The sequence below is a fragment of the Eretmochelys imbricata genome, chromosome 2 (genome assembly GCF_965152235.1).
Source record: "Eretmochelys imbricata isolate rEreImb1 chromosome 2, rEreImb1.hap1, whole genome shotgun sequence".
Lineage (NCBI taxonomy): Eukaryota > Metazoa > Chordata > Testudines > Cheloniidae > Eretmochelys > Eretmochelys imbricata.
In genome coordinates, this window is record NC_135573.1 from 164671019 (window position 1) to 164689522 (window position 18504).

The window sequence follows — 18504 nt, forward strand, 5'->3', positions numbered from 1 at the left end:
TTTTGCTGCCCAGTCACTCTTTGTAACTCTATGCAGTCTGCTTTCCACTTAACTATCTTGAGTAGTTTTGTATCATCTGCAAATTTTGCCGCCTCACTGTTTACCACCTTTTCCAGATCACTTATAAATACGTTGCACGGCACTGGTTCTAGTACAGACCCCTGGAAGACACCACAATTTACCTAATAGTGCCTAGGAGCTCCAGTCATGGACCATGACCCATTTGTGCTAGGTGCTGTACAAACACAGGACAAAAAGATGGTCCCAGGCCCAAAGAATTTGCAAAATAAGTGTGATGTTGCACCCCATAATTCTTTCTAGAAATATGCTTATGAGTGTAAATATAACATAACTGAAATATGGTTATGCTAGATATGCCATGTAACATATATTTGCAAAGATTATGATCTACTGAATATATTCATCCTATTTGTATGCATGTAACATTTTTATATCTGAAGTTATGAGTGTGTTGGCTCTATACTTGTATTTAAAGTGTTTGTTTCAGGAAGCACAGAGGGCAGATTTGGTCAACAAAGTGTGAAGGGGTTATTCAAGTAATTGGTTTAGAGTAGCAGCCATGTTAGTCTGTATCCGCAAAAAGAACAGGAGTACTTGTGGCACCTTAGAGACTAACACATTTATTAGAGCACAAGCTTTCATGGGCTACAGCCCACTGATCATTGGATGCATAGAATGGAACATATAGTAAGAAGATTATATATATATATATATATATATATATATATACATACACACACATATACACACAAATGCAGAGAGGGTGGAAGTTGCCATACAAACTGTAAGAGGCTAATTAATTAAGATGACCTATTATCAGCAGGAGAAAAAAAACGTTTGTAGTGATAATTAAAATGGCCCATTTAGACAGTTGATCAGAAGGTGTGAGGATATTTAACAAAGGGAAATAGATTCAATATGTGTAATGACCCAGCCACTCCCAATTTCTATTCAAACCCAAGTTAATGGTATCTAGTTTGCATATTAATTCAAGCTAAGCATTTTCTCATTGGAGTCTGTTTTTGAAGCTTTTCTGTTGCAAAATTGCCACCCTTAAATCTTTTACTGAGTGGCCAGAGAGGCTGAAGTGTTCTCCTACCTGTTTTTGAATGTTATGTTTCCTGATGTCAGATCTGTGTCCATTTATTCTTTTGCGTAAAGACTGTCCGGTTTGGCCAATATATATGGCAGAGGGGCATTGCTGGCACATGATGGCATATATCACATTGGTAGACGTGCGGGTGAACGAGCCCCTGGTGGCGTGGCTAATGTGATTAGGTCCTATGATGGTGTCACTTGAATAAATATGTGGACAGAGTTGGCATCGGACTTTGTTGCAAGGATAGGTTCCTGGGTTAGTGTTTTTGTTGTGTGGTGTGGTGTGGTGGAGAGTATTTGCTTCAGGTTGGGAAGTTGTCTGTAAGCGAGGACTGGTCTGTCTCCATGTGAGAGTGAGGGATCTGTGAGAGTGAGGGATCATTTTTCAGGAAAGGTTGTAAATCTTTGATGATGCGCTGGAGAGGTTTTAGTTGGGGCCTGAAGGTGATGGCTAGTGGCTTTCTGTTCTTTTCTTTGTTGGGCTTGTCCTTTAGTAGGTGACTTCTGGGTACTCTTCTGGCTCTGTCAATCTGTTTTTTCACTTCAGCAGGTGGGTATTGTAGTTTTAAGAATGCTTGATAGAGCTCTTGTAGGTGTTTGTCTCTATTTGAGGGATTGGAGCAAATGCGGTTGTATCGCAGAGCTTGGCTGTGGACAATGGATCATGTGGTGTGTCCTGGATGGAAGCTGGAGGCATGTAGGTAAGTATAGCAGTCAGTAGGTTTCCGGTATAGGGTGGTGTTCATGTGACCGTCGCTTATTAGCACAGTAGTGTCCAGGAGATGGACCGCTTGTGTGGATTGGTCTAGGCTGAGGTTGATGGTGGGATGGAAATTGTTGAAATCATGGTAGAATTCCTCAAGGGCTTCTTTTCCATGGGTCCAGATGATGAAGATGTCATCAATATAGCGCAAGTAGAGTAGGGGCATTAGGGGATGAGAGCTAAGGAAGCATTGTTCCAAGTCAGCCATAAAAATGTTGGCATACTGTTGGGCCACGTGGGTACCCATAGCAGGGCTGCTAACTTGAAGGTATATATTGTCCCCAAATGTGAAATAGTTGAGGGTGAGGACAATGTCACAAAGGTCGGCCACCAGGTTTGCTGAGACATTATCGGGGATACTGTTCCTGATAGCTTGTAATCCATCTTTGTGTGGAATGTTGGTGTAGAGGGCTTCTACATCCATAGGGGCCAGGATGGTGGTTTCTGGAAGATCACCTATGGATTGTAGTTTCCTCAGGTAGTCAGTGGTGTCTCGAAGATAGCTGGGAGTGCTGATAGCGTAGGGCCCGAGGAAAGAGTCCACATAGCAAGAAAATCCTGCTGTTAGGGTGCCAATCTCCCCTGATTTATTTCTGACCTCACCTCGCACAGAGTAAAAGTTACTAAGAGCTTTGGGCTGAAAGAATCCCGGGTAGCAGAAGCACGAGGAGCAGCATGGGAGAAAGCACAAAAGTGCTAGCTTGAAAATTTAAGAAATGAGTGACGGAGTCTGGCATTATGGGCAGAGGCAGGAACTGATAGATGTTAGGTAGGCTGGGGATAGGCTGCGAAGGGCCTTGAAAGTGAAGACAAATTGCTTAGTTTTTATGCGATAAAAAAGGGCCAGCCAGTGGAGGGATGGAAAACAGTGATGAAATGGTTAAAGCAACAGGCTAGAAATATGATATTTGCTGTACCATTCCAAGGGGACTACAATACAGAGAAACACAAGTAGATAAAGTTTTCTTCAGTACACAGCACTGCACAACCTATGATGTTCCGTAGGACATTAGGCTATCATCGTAAAAATGGTAGAAAGCTATACATATTAGTTACTTCACACCTGCCCTTTCAGAGAAGAGTACATTTTCAGGAACCTCTGTCAGTCACAGTTTCTTATACCAATAAGATTAGCCACCAATCTTTCTGCTCACCCTTATCTGTGGAGTTGGAAAGCCAAAACTGTAACAGTCTCTCACACTCCTCAGCCATCTCCTAGTGGTGGGCAGTTTTATTGTTCAAGGCCACAGAGGGAGAGTCAATCTCTCAGGCAGCTGGGCCCCATCCAATGGATGAGTTTAAATATAAGCATACCGATTTTCAGCTGGAATCTGTGTTCAGCTGGATGCCTGTGCAGACGGAAGAACACTGGAATGATATGTTCACGGCAACCTGTGTTGCTAAGCAGATGGGCAGCTGCCCAGTTAATGCTGCACATGGACTTCTTTCTAAAGTGTCATTTTCAGGTGTTTGTAACTTTCTCAGTGTTTTACTTTTGGGGTTAAAATGTAGTATGTTTGTTCTTAGGCCAAGAGCACATCTTTCTGGAAAGTCTGAGCTAAAAATATTCATCCACTTTCAGGGACAAATCCAGCCAAAAAAATACACTGTCCTCTTGTAATGTTGTAACCTCCTTTTGTCACAGCTTTAGAGGTAGCTGTTAGAAATTTAAAAATGAGAACAAAGTTTATCAGTTTCAGAGGTGTCTTTCAGTGGCCTGGTGAAAATTGGTTATGATTTGTCAGTTATAAGAGTTTTAAAATCTGCCTTGTACAGGCACCCCTGAGTTTTGTAATGTGATCAACTAATGGTCTGTCACCATTCTTCTGGCCCTGTGAATTCATGCATAAATAACAAAGCCTTATAGAGAGTCCTTGTTCCTGTATGTTTTAGGTATTATGGGAAAAGAGATGACTCAACATGATGAGGTGATTGAGGGAGTTTACATATTTTTGACTAGCTCACTTATGCCTCTTACTCCTTTTTAATGAGTACCTCTGAGTCCACTCTATAGCAGAAGAATGCAGGAACCCTCCCATTAGGTCCTGCTTAGAAGCTAGTTTAAAGGCACCATAGAGCTTATGCTCAAGAGCATTCTATTCACTGTCTGTGGTACACAATAGTTTAATCTCCTCAGTGGGTGATACTTAGGCTTAATTCTGGTTGTTGGCGTGGTGTAAGGTTCACTGGGTGATGTGAGAAGGTCAGACTAGACAATTTGATGGTCTTTCCTGGTGTTAAACTCTATGACTCTATGCTTTATAAAGATGGCTTTCTTCCACCTTCCTGAACCTGCCATGCTCTGAATCACCCAGATGGATCTTCTCCATAAAGTATATATCAAATTTGTGGTAGCTGAAATAGGAATTATTTTAATGGGTGAGTGAACCCTTCAAGAATAAGGATTCAATAGCATATACTGTTTGTGACAAAGTTAAGAGAAATATAATCTAGTATTTTGAGATGATGGAGGCAGTTTCCTTCAGATAATAGGCCTGATTCTCATTTGCTGCGAGGTCACTTTACCCTGTTCAGGAAGTGTAAAGGGGTCTTAACATGGATATAACTCAGTAACTATGCTATTGGGAGGGTGTAAATTGGCCTTATTGCAAATGAGAATCAGGCCCAGCTTGCATTCTCTCAGTCAACAGAAGTATTCATAATATAGAACTTTCTCTTCACCTGATCAAAACATATTCAGAATAAACAACAGGAGATAGATAGGTGATGTACACACACACACACATAGAATACTGCATAAACGTAGTTGTGGGAACTAAAGTACATTTGAGAACTGGTAGCCCTCTTGACAAAGGAAAGATGCAAAAAAAAGTTTCACACACATAAATGTATTTAGGTGTGATTACAATCACAAAAGTTACTGTAAAAATGACATTGTTTGACCTATTGTTGTGTCACAGTGGCTCCCCAATTACATTTGTTCAGTTGATGAGTCAAAGGATAGTTGTTCTAATGGCCAAACTTGCAAACTCAAGCTGGGTTCACTTTGTCTTTTACATCATTACCAGTAATAAAGATTCTGCAGTTGGAATTTAAGTTTGCTACTGATGCATGAGATAGAATAATATCCAGCTCAATCTTGTAGAGCTGTCTTGGTTTTGTAGTGCTGACAGTACTAAACATTTGTTTTAGTCAGTAAAGTAAGAAGATATACATCAAGTGCACAGGTAAAGCAGATCAGTTGGGTAAGAATGTGGTATTTTTCATAATTGCTTTTCAGGCCATAACTGTATTTTAAAGCTTTTGATGTGGTGACACAGCTAATTTGACAGCTCCACCACTTTAGGCCTTTTTAACATCACAGCAGCATACATTAACATACCTAACCCTGACAGGAAGGAAACAATCAAATTCAAACCTCAAAGCAATAAACTAAGTGCTCAGCAAACATTGGCATCAGTTAAACACCCACCTTTTGCCTGTGGTAATCATTTTCAGTCACTGAATTTCAACCCACCCTCTCCATAATTAACAAGAAATACATAATAAAAAGGGAACAGATTTTGCATACTTACAGAGCTCTTAAAATGATACATATAATCAAAACCTTAATTTGCATCCAATTACTGTAAAGAAAAAGAAAACAACAAATACCTTTGAATTTAAGAAGCAAGTTACAGTTTGGCCTGTTTGATCATGATAACCATAGCACCTAAAGCAAAAAGCTTTAATTGTACTTTCTAGGTCCTAGAGTTTTGAAAATGAAGGATACAAGTTTGCGAAACTTTGAGCTAGCATATATATATATATGTATGTGTATGTGTGTGTGTGTGTATATTGTGACGGGGCAAGGCCAGACAGCTATAGGAAAGTAGTGAGAAACAGGTATGTTAGCCCTAGGCTAAACAAATCCTTGTTACCATGGTAACCAAATGGCAGCTGCTCCAGGTTATTTAAGACACCTGGGATGAATTAAGATCCTTCCAGAAAGCAGTGGCAACAGCTAGGTTGATTGGGGCACCTGAAGCCAATCAGGGGCTGGCTGAAACTAGTTAAAAACCTCCCACTTAGTCAGGTGGGTGGGTGTGTGTCAGGAGCTGGAGAAGGGAGCAGTACTAAACCTTATCAGGCACAAGAAAGGAGGCCCTGAGGTAAGGGTGATGAAGATATTGAGGAAGTGGGGGTTGCTGTGGGGAAGTGGCCCAGGGAATTGTACTTGTCCTGTTTCCAAAAAGTCAGTTACCAAGAGCTGCTGCTATCAGGGTCCCTGGGCTGGAGCCCAGAGTTGAGGGTGGGCCTAGCTCCACCTCCCCCCCCACCCCGCTCCCTTCCCCGACTGATCACTGAGACTGGGAGACAACTGAGACTGTGCGAGGGAGGATAACTTCTCCTCACCTCCCTTGCTGGCTTTTGATGAAAATGGCTCAGTAGGCTGTGACCCTTGCCTCTAAAGAGAGATGGGCTATGTGGAGGGTCACAGTGAGCCTCTGAGGTTAGCGTAATCCACCAGGAAGCAGGGGCACCCACTGAGACAAGGTTGGAGCTTTGTCACTACTTACATACATACATACATACATAGCTTCATTCAAATGTAATGTAGCAAGCACAGGAATGTCTTCAAGAACTCTGGAGGCCACAGACATGGACTCACAGAGACTACAGGAGCTGTCAGGTGTGCATCCTTCAGGCATTTCATTTGTGCTTGCTTACTGATGATAATGACTAGAGGGTTACATACTTTGTGTCTCTCTAGGCCAAGTTGTACACCCAATGACAGAGAGCTGCATATTAGAGCTGCTGCCTGTAATGTATGTAGGCAGCAGCAGGAGGCAACAGAGAGATTCCTTTGCTTGTGGGAAAGGAGAGAATGTGTAGGAAGTGGACCGGGGTAATGGAGAAGGGGGCAGAGATGAGGCTCTTGGGGAGTTAGACACCTCTCCAACCCCTATACTCGGAGCTGCTTTGTCATTTACCCTCCAGTTATTGTTGACCTGCTGTAATCACTCTTTCTCCTCCCTGCCACTAGATTCACCTTTTAAGAGCCAATATTTGCAGAGTTGAGCTATTAAACACAGGGTTCATTATAAACAGTCCCTGCTTTCCAGTTTCCCCCCCACCAACGTCCCTGTTTCCCCTCCCCATCTTCCACTTCCTTCTCACCATGCACCCTGCGTCTCTTGTACCCACCACTTGTCATCCCCTCGGAGTCCCTGTTGCTTCACTCCTTCCCTTCCAGGCCCACCTTCCTTTTTCTCTCACCGCCATCGCTCCCCTTCCCCTCTGGGTTCCTGCTTCACCCATCACCATTGCCCTACTGCTATAGCCCCTGCTGCTTCCCCCCCAATTCTTCCTTCTTCTGCCTCTGGGTCCCCATTTTCTTCCACTAACTCCATTCCCCTTCCCCGTAACAACCCTCCTTATGTTTGTTAGACTCCTGGGTACGCAATCTCTCCAGACAGAAAGTTAAGCAGATGCCTCTGAGGTGCATAGGCAGCAGCATGGGGCACTAGAGATGCTAACTCAGGCTCTTCCAGTTTTCACTAAAATCGACAAGGTTCTGCCCATTGATTCCTAGAACATTTGCTGAAATATTATAACTGATCGAATGTGGTGTTCAGACGTTTTTGTGTTTCTCTCTCTCCTTCCTCCACCACAGAGCAGGCTTGGGGAGCCACCACACAGGAGGAAAAATTGAAACTTCCTTCACTCTCCTCTCTTCTCCAGCTCCCCCTATTAATTCTTTTCTTTCTGTCTGGGAGAAGGCATTCAGGAGGTCAACATTTTAAACATCATTGGGACGTGGGCAGAGCTGAGATGGTGGGTGGGTGTCTCCTCATGCTAGCAGGTGTTAATGGCTGCCATCAACCCATTCTTTGACAGCTATTTTCACACTTTCCCATCTGGTTCTCTTATTTTTCCCCAAAATCAATAGGGTTCTGCCCATTCATGTCTAGAACATTCCCTGCAATAGTGGAGTTGGACTGTTCAAAAGTTGCCATATTACATACATGACAATAGTCCTAATGTAATTTCTTTTCACTGTGGTTTTCCAGATTCTGGATCTTTTTTCTTCAAGTCTGATGAAGTTGATTTATGACTTGGTGATAGCATCTGAAACAAGTTTCTTACCTCAGACACCAATTAGTTGATATCCCTAATTTGCATAATTAATATACTGATTAAAGTAGTAGATTTAACCTGCCCAAATTTCAAACTGACATCAATTGTCAAAATGCAGTAGCTTTCATTGTTTGCAGTATTACAATGGTCACTATCCCCCACAACACACCTTTCATGATCCATGGGTGTACAGATGCCTATCACAGTGTGATACCTCATCTAGTGCAAAAATGCCCCAGTAATAACTATGTGATGATTTCTTCTGGCTGTCAGTTTCCTATCCATATTCCTGCTTTGGAAATCTTTTTAACTGGGCAAAAGGGGCTGGACTGGGTCTTTATGTACCATGATTGATTGACAGATTTGCCTCCTGTTTTCTGGTAAGTGGAGCCATAAAGCTAATTATCAAAGCTGCTGATGAATAGTATGGGGGAAGAGAAGACTGTGACAAACTGGACTACCTGTTTCCTTTCCTGTCCTCCATAATTTAAAAACACAGGGCCAGATCCAGTTCTGGTGTAAACCAGCTTAGCCTTGAAGTCAATGATGCTACTCTGATTTATACCACATAAGGGTCGAGTCTGTTATGCTTTCTCAACTGATCAGAAGCTTTACACATGGAACTGTGAGAATTAAATTACGGCAAGAAAGTTGGAAAGGGAAGAGTGATATCAATGTGCCCCAGATTACTGGTGTAGGTATGCCCTAAAAATAGTAAAGTGTCAAGACAAAGATAGCGTAATGGGCCGCTGGTGGGGTCTGACTATGTTTATCTTAGTAGAGGTTATGTACTGAAGTGCTGTGTGGGATTCCAGAAATTGACAGGCCCACTGTATAAATACTGAATAACCTACCAAAAGACACAGATGAGGAGCTTTCATTATTCAGAGGAAGTGGCAACATTGAAAGCACATTCACTACTGTGGTGCTGAATGAGGTCTTCTGCTGTCTTGTCCTGGCAGCTAAAGATAGCAGCAAGCACAAGGCCTATTTTTCACTCAGTTGCTGAGCTTATTCTTGCATAGATTTTTCTGTTTTAGGAGCAACTGCCCATCACACACACACATCCACTGTTCCAGAACACAAGACTTTTGCAAATAACTCCAACATAGAGAGGGATTCATAAATTGTTTTAAAATTCTGTGTAATGCAGTTGTAATAAAGAGAAGAGATACATATGGGCCAGAATTATGAAGGTATTTAAGTATGTAAAGAAGCAGATATTTAGACTCAGATCCCCAAAGATATTCAGGTGCCTAATTCCCATTGAAATCATTGGGAGTTAGGTGCCCAATATCTTAGAGGCTCAGGCTCCACATGGGATTTAAAACAGCCTATTGAATGTTACTAGGAGTTAGGCATCTAACACTTAGGGGTTGTCAATCCATCGTCATGGTTGTATAAAAGTTAAAAATTTATTTGTTCCTCACTATATATTTTTATTTATACTGACTCAGAAAGGTGATATCTTTTATAAATAATACAGCAGATTGAACTTTTTCATTGGAAAAAACATTTTTGAAGAAATGTGGACCCTTTTTGAAAATGGAATTTTTTTCAAAACCATTTGAATTTTTCCAAAGATTTCAGTTCTTCAAATCAGTTTCAGTGTATGTTTTTCATTTTGGGTTGGTGTGTGTTTTTCTTTGGTTTTCAACTGCCAATTTTGATCTGTTGAGTGGTCTGGTGTGAGAGAAATGTCTGAAAATAATTTAATTTCAAATTGATTTTTTTAAATTATATTTTAAAACATTTTTGTTAAAATCTACCCATTTTGAAATGCAGCAGAATGAAACTTATACATTTTCATTAAAACATTTTTTACATTTCCCCTCTGTACTAATTAATAACATTTTAATTGACAATATTGTTTAACTTGTTTTAGATAAGTGTAAAGTACATATCCTGAAATAACTTATAAAGGGGCTTCATATTGCAAGGTGCTCAGCACTGTGGCACTGAGCCAGCAAAACACATAAGCACCTGATTAACTTTAAGTGCACAAGTAGTCTCATTAACTTTAGTACTCTTAAATATGAACATAACTTTAAAGTGCTTTGCTGGATTAGAGTCAGAGTGCTGAGCCCCTGCAGGATTGAGCTCATAGTTCTGATTCGACAAGAGAGATTAAGAAGTGTCTAATTGCAAGTTGTTCCTTTGAATTCTGAGGAAGTGCCACAGTGTCTGAGACAGAATTGAGTTTTTAGTGCTTACAGGCAATGTATTTTAAAATAGTAACTGTTTCAAATTTTATTACTGCTGGAGTTATTGGAATGTAGAATTTAAACATATTTTCTTATACCTAATTAATAATCTGAAGATCCTCTTATCCAGAGGTACTTAAACTGTGGTTCAGGACCCCAAAATGGGTCATGACCCCACTTTAAAGGAGTCACCAGGACTGGTGTTAGACTTGCTGGGGCCTGGGGCCAAAGCCCAAGGACTTCATCTCTGGGCTGCAGGGCTCAGGCTTGGGTTTCAGCCCTGGGTGGTGGGGCTCAGGCTACAGGGGCTGAAGCAGTGGCATAGCTAGCATGGGACATTTGGGTGGGCCTAGACTTCAGATGAGTGGGCAATGAGGGACAAAGGCGGGGAGGAGGGATCGATGGGCTCACCCTTGCCTTATTGCTCCAGTCCAGCTGGCTTTGCGGGGGGCAATGGACACTCTGGCCAGTGGCCCCCGAACCCCCACGCATGCACTCAGCTCTGGGAGGAGACATTGGTCTCCAGCGCGTATGGCTCCCGACATCCATCCCCGTCACACTGCCAGATGCCAGGCCTGGCTCCCCGAGGTGGCAGGCCTATGGTTTTTGATGATCGCCACCACTGGGCCGGCCAGCCACCCTTCTCCTGCTGTGGCATGCAAGCATGCATGGTGTGCCCGTCAGGCAGTCACTGCTGTCCCACTATTGTCCCTCCCCCTCTGTTTGGCCAGGGGTGTGTGCACCCGGCGTGTGGAGTTCTCTAGGTCTGGGCAGGGCTAGCGTTGGGGCACACATCAGTACTGTGGGCAGGGCGTGGATCCTGAGTGGGTAGGCCGCGCCCTCCTAGGCCCACCTGTAGCTACGCCCCTTAGCTGAAGTCCTTGGGCTTTGCCTTTGGCCCTCTCTACCTGGGGCAGCGGGACTTTGAATTTGCCCTCACCCCCGCCTGGGATGGTGGGGCTCAGGCAGGCTCAGGCTTCAGTCCCGCCTTCTAGGGTCATGTTGTAATTTTTGTTGTCAACAGGCAGTTGTGGTGCAATGAAGTTTGAGAATCCCTGCTCTAATCAATAATTATTAAAGGAATAGCTCATGGGAATAGCAGTACTGTGTGGAAGTCAAGATATTCAAAAGCATCTAGTGATTTGGATTTTTTTTCAATTTTTGTGTACCTGACTTGTGACACACTAAAGGGCCTGATTTTCAGAAATGTCTGGTGGTGGGTGACTAACAATCAAGCCCCTTTAATTTGGCCTCCCCAGAACTAAGGCACCCAAGACCACTCATCACGTTTGAAAATCTTGACAGGAGCCTTTCACCTCAAAGTCACCACTTCAAGTTCTTCCCAGGACTTTTGTGACAAAACACCACTACCACCTGGTGGGTATCCATTGGTTAATATGAAATCAGAAGACGATCTTTATACAGTTCCTACTAGATGGATGATATCACAAAATCCATCACTACATTGATTGACATCTATGTTGACAATCTCAACAGAGATGCCAAGGACTGAATGGACATGGTAGGGTGGCAATGAGTTGAGGAAGTCTGCACGCTTTTCTCCACATGCTGCACCAATACTTTAGGCAGCAATCTACAGGTCTGTCAATCCAGCACTTTTTTCATAAATTTGTAGTTAATTGAATGATTAAAAGAAAAAAATGTGATTTCTTAATACATATGCATAGCTAAAGTCTCCAAAAGAGTCTTAAAACTGTGAAGTTAGCTGTAGTAGACCATACATTAGATTAGAGTCCTGTAGAGTTGAAGTTTATTTGTGGCTTTAAGGAAAAATATCACACTTGCTTGGGAATAAAGATGGAGGACTGGCGTCATAGCACTACCAGTGGCATGCCCTTTGGTAATTTCTTCCTGGTGTCTGTATTGCTGCTCATTTCTGGAGTGTTGTAATGATCTCAAGTGTATTTCTGTAGGAATCATTACTAATAGCTGAAAGTGTTTATTCCCTCTGAAGGAAAAAAAGTATAGAATGCAGAGGAGGAAAGGAAACGCTTCTGCAAGCTACCTATGCAAGCAATTATAATTCAAAGTGCATCTAAAGTAATTTAAATCCTTCAGCAGAAGTTCTTATCTACTCTCTATTAGAGCTTCTGCAGTAACATTAAACTGTCTCCTTCACTGCAGTTGATATGATTTTTACCATAAATTAAAAAAAACAGTTTAAATCACAGGGTTGTGATGCAAGTGTATCTTACACAACTTGACAGTCTTCTTTTTTTAGTATTTGTTCCATTTAATCATTTGTGATTATTGTTAAGTACTAATATACATAAAATGTATGAATGAATGAAACCTGCTTAATACAACAGCGGGAATCAGTATAACATTTGACTATTCACTTTGCAAATTTGTGGCAGCAAAATAAATTTTGCTTGGAGGTATAAATGTGTATTTGCTTGATAGGTTTTCTTCCCCACATTAAACTCTCTATGTGTGTATGTATGTATATGAATATATAACCCAATATTTATTCATCAAGGTATGTGCAGCATTGTACAGTTGTCTGTCAGCTTACTTTCACAAAAATATTTTTGAAATTGTACCAAAGATATTTACATTTAAAAAATGAATAGATCCTAGGTTAATGAACTTCGTTAAATAGCCAATGCCTTGCCATTTTAGTGATCATTTACAGTTAAATCGTGAACAGCCATTATAATGATGAATCATTAGAATCCTGTCCTTTGAAACATTACTTCAAAAGCTGTTTCACAGAGCTCTTCACATTGTGAGAATGAAGGAGCATTTGAAAATACTCATCCTCAGACGTAAAGGGTTGGGCATAAGATGGTGCAATAAGCAAATATTATAGCTCCTTTTATTTTTGAAGATCTGGGTTCAAACTCATGTTAAGTGAGAAATGAAAAGGGATTGGGTGTCTTAATCAAAATGTTCAACTGAGGTCTGAACATATCAGAACATCCTCTGAACAATTCAACACAATTGTCTGGTTTTGATTGTATGGAGCCCATAACTGGTGTTCTCAGTCACTACAGATCAGAACTGAGATGTACTGACACTTTTTTCCATAATAGCTAGACAGCTTATTCTCTCATTCAACCCCTTAAACTACAATGCCAATAACATTTGATTTGAATTAAAATATCAGTATATTTTCCCCCAAAATTCTTAAGGATCATGCTTCCACTCATCTTATGATACACACAGAAAGTTTGCCATTTGTTTGTGTATTTTTTGGGATGAGATTGTGTCTTATCAATATGCCACAACTTTAAAATTGTATATTGGACTTCAAAATTTGCAATTCATGCTTTTCTGGTTGTTGAGAATTGTGAAGCATGATTTTTTTTATAATCAGAGGTATAATCAAATTTGCTTTCTGTCAAAATTCAAGCATTAAAACTAAAGAAAAAGCTTTTACAATTTTAGACTCTTGAGAGTTTGAAATTAAAGAAAAAATATCAAAAGATTGCAAATGTGTTTCTTCTTTTGACCAACTCTACTCTAGATGTATCCCCTTACTACTAGCATGATCTCTATTTGCACTGAGTTCTCACTAGCTTGTTCTGATCCAGGTCCCAATCTCAGCAAAAGCAAAGTAATTGTTCTATTAAGGTCTGAGAAAAGAGGCAGTCATATTATCTGCATGCTAAAGGCACCAAAGATAATTTCATCTAGTCTTTCTCTCTCACCAAATATTCTCATATACACTTAACACATGCAGGATACCTGTAGGACCACTTCAATAGGATACAATTTATCCCAGCTCAGGCCTGGAGGTGAATTGCAAAAACTTTGTGGTCAACAATATCCGAGAGTGATGCTTAAGGAGTCAGCATAGACACATGATCTCCTCGCATTACAAGAAAATCATCAACCACCAAAACTAGTGCTGACTTCATTCCATAGCTTGTCCTGACTATTTGAGATCAAGAAAATCTGAAGACTTGAGAACACTAAAATCCCTTTGTCTTAATATTCTTAATCAATTTACTCAAAGTGTTCATAGACCTAACTACCACAATGGGATACACTACAGGGACATCAGGATTTTGGGAGAAAATTAGTGATCAGCATCAAGACAATTAGAACTTCAAATTGTTTCTCCCTGGCCTGTCACACCATTTAATGGAAGTCAAAACCTTCCCTAGTTTCTAGAAGTGTTGAGTAACCACAAATCCTATTAAAATCAATGGGTGCTGCACTCTTTGGAAAATTAGGACACTTATTTAGGTGATTATAGAGTTAGGAGCCTAACTTTAGGCACCCAGGTTAGGAAATTGTTTACTGTATATAGAGCATAAAGGCATAAGCATAAAGTGGAACACTAGTAAAATATATGCTGTATAGATAAACAAGCTGTGATTGCTTTGAGAACCAAAGGGCAAATTTGCCCTTGATTATTTAAATATTCTGCTGTCTAGTGCAGTTACAGGTGTATATCTGATGGCAGAATCTGATATTTTAATGTAATCTTGCTCATATATATATGTTAGCAAAATGTTATGGTGAGACATAAAACTGAGAAAACGTGTGTATTTTTCTTTTTAATGTCTCAGCTGTGCCACTGTATTAGCATAGGTTATTTGCACTGATATATTGCTGCCCAGTGCTGCCAGCATTATACTGCATGTAGCCAGCATAAGAGCCATGATTCAATACAACAGTTAATCAATATTGAAAATTGTTTTTAATGGTGAAATCTGGCTGCTGTTTACTCTTCTGCACTTGTCAATGCTAAGCTTATATTGCCAAATTCATATAGTCTTCATGCTCCAGAATTCATATAAACCACTAATGAAAAAAACATCCCAATGTCCCTCATTGTCTATAACATCAATATGAAAATAACACTGAAGAAAAGCTTCTGTCTTGTTTTACAAAGGTTATTTTTAGTGATAACTTCAAAAGGTAAGATAAGTACTCCAAAGATAAGCACTCCAAAATCTAGATGATTAGTCAAATATCTAGAATCTGCAAAAAAAAAAAAAAAAAAAAGCACACAAGCATGTTCTTAGTTGGGCCCCGATTCAGCAAGGAACTGAAGTTTCTCTATTACTCAATGGGAAAATTAAACTGCTGAAAGCTGTGCACCTGAATCAGAGCCTAGGTTTCCAGAATTACCTGCTCCCATCAGGATAAGACATACTACAAGAACATCTTTTCCTGTAGTTTTTTGGCATCTCTGCTTTCAAACTTGATCTGAATACCACCCCCCCCCCAAAAAAAAGTAGAACTTTTCAAACATCATTAAAGCCTCAGTTTCTGTTTGGCTCACACTTTGTGTCAGTTCTTATTTAATCTCAATCAGTTCAGTCGTTCCTAGTTAAGTTTCTTTTCCAACTGTGGTCCTGATCCAACAATGAATTCCACTTGGGGAAACCTTTGCACCCACGGAGTTCATTCCAAGATCAGGTAAAGTCATTGGCTATACAAAATACAAATACAGAAGTAGTGGTTTGAGTCATGCTTCAGATCACGTACTAATAGCAATATCAAATCCAAGTGAGAAAAAGTAAAACTCGTTTAAACTGCAGTAAATAAATATGTATCGAAGCTGATCGTTTGTCAAGTCAGCATACGGCATGGGATAGGGAATTGGACCCAGGCCTCAGGAGCTTAAAGTCCTGTTCCTGGCTCTGTCACTGACCTGCTGAGTGACCTTGGGCAAATTTTCATAGTGTCTCAGTTTCCCTCTCCATAAAGCAGATATAATGATATTTACTCTTTTATAAAATACATTGATATATGTAGACAAATGGTATTATAAAGAGCTAAATATTATTTATTAATAAAATAATTCTGAAGAAATCATATGATTTAGGGTTAAATTGCCAAAAAATGACCCTTTCCCAGAGGTACATATCAAAAGGGTTTTTGAAGGGAAGGAAAAGAAAGCTCCTCCTTCAGGGTCTCTGAACAAAACATCTATATCATATGAAAGGGCCAAATCCTGGTCCTATTGAAGTCAAAGACAACATTCTCATTGACCTCAAGGGAACTAGGATTTGTCTCTGCATGCTTTTAATATGGCAGGAGAGTTCACAAATTTGAACTAATGCTGGAAGTCTAAAGCTCTAGTGGACAACGGGGAGCAGCCTGTAGTTATCTTTATTTTTAAAAAAGTATACTGGGAATGAGCAAAAGAAAATGCTCTCAAAGCTCCTGGCTCCAGCAATTCAGAGTTTGCACAATTGGGCTATAAATTTTACAAGGGCAGGCTTTCTCATGAGATGTCTGGTACTTCCCACTTCTTACTGAGCTGGAAATACCTCGAGGACAGCCTTTCATTTGGTAAAAAGAAAAAGAGTACTTGTGGCAGCTTAGAGACTAACCAATTTATTTGAGCATAAGCTTTCGTGAGCTACAGCTCACTTCATCGGATGCATACTGTGGAAAGTGTAGAAGATCTTATTATATACACACAAAGCATGAAAAAATACCTCCTCCCACCCCACTCTCCTGATGGTAATAGCTTATCTAAAGTGATCACTCTCCTTACAATGTGTATGATAATCAAGTTGGGCCATTTCCAGCACAAATCCAGGGTTTAACAAGAACGTCTGGGGGGGGGGGTAGGAAAAACAAGGGGAAATAGGCTACCTTGCATAATGACTTAGCCACTCCCAATCTCTATTCAAGCCTGAGTTAATTGTATCCAATTTGCAAATGAATTCCAATTCAGCAGTTTCTCGCTGGAATCTGGATTTGAAGTTTTTTTTTGTTGTAAAATAGTGACTTTCATATCTGTAAATGCGTGACCAGAGAGATTGAAGTGTTCTCCGACTGGTTTATTAATGTTATAATTGGGGACAATGTATACCTTCAGATCAGCGGCACTGCTATGGGTACCCACATGGCCCCACAGTATGCCAACATTTTTATGGCTGATTTAGAACAACGCTTCCTCAGCTCTCGCCCCCTAACGCCCCTACTCTACTTGCGCTATATTGATGACATCTTCATCATCTGGACCCATGAAAAAGAAGCCCTTGAGGAATTCCACCATGATTTCAACAATTTCCATCCCACCATCAACCTCAGCATGGTCCAGTCCACACAAGAGATCCACTTCCTGGACACTACAGTGCTAATAAACGATGGTCACATAAACACCACCCTATACCGGAAACCTACTGACCGCTATTCCTACCTATATGCCTACGGCATTTACCCTGGCCACACCACACAATCCATCGTCTACAGCCAAGCTCTGCGATGCAATTGCATTTGCTCCAACCCCTCAGACAGAGACAAACACCTACAAGATCTCTATCAAGCATTCTTACAACTACAATACCCACCTGCGGAAGTGAAGAAACAGATTGATAGAGCCAGAAGAGTTCCCAGAAGTCACCTACTACAGGACAGGCCTAACAAAGAAAATAACAGAACGCCACTAGCCGTCACCTTCAGCCCCCAACTAGAACCCCTCCAACACATTATTAAGGATCTACAACCTATCCTGAAGGATAACCCATCACTCTCACAAATCTTGGGAGGCAGGCCAGTCTTTGCCTACAGACAGCCCCCCAACCTGACGCAAATACTCACCAGCAACCGCATACCACACAACAGAACCACTAACTCAGGAACCTATCCTTGCAACAAAGCCCGTTGCCAACTGGGCCCACATATCTATTCAGGGGACACCATCACAGGGCCTAATAACATCAGCCACACTATCAGAGGCTCGTTCACCTGCACATCCACCAATGTGATATATGCCATCATGTGCCAGCAATGCCCCTCTGCCATACACATTGGTCAAACTGGACAGTCTCTACGTAAAAGAGTAAATGGACACAAATCAGATGTCAAGAATTATAACATTCATAAACCAGTCGGAGAACATTTCAATCTCTCTGGTCACGCGATTACAGACATGAAAGTCACTATTTTACAACAAAAAAACTTCAAATCCAGACTCCAGCGAGAAACTGCTGAATTGGAATTCATTTGCAAATTGGATACAATTAACTTAGGCTTGACTAGAGACTGGGAGTGGCTTAGTCATTATGCAAGGTAGCCTATTTCCCCTTTTTTTTTCCTACCCCCCCCAGACGTTCTTGTTAAACCCTGGATTTGTGCTGGAAATGGCCCAACTTGATTATCATACACATTGTAAGGAGAGTGGTCACTTTAGATAAGCTATTACCAGCAGGAGAGTGGGGTGGAAGGAGGTATTTTTTCATGCTTTGTGTGTATATAAAAAGATCTTCTACACTTTCCACAGTATGCATCCGATGAAGTGAGCTGTAGCTCACGAAAGCTTATGCTCAAATAAATTGGTTAGTCTCTAAGGTGCCACAAGTACTCCTTTTCTTTCTGCGAATACAGACTAACACGGCTGTT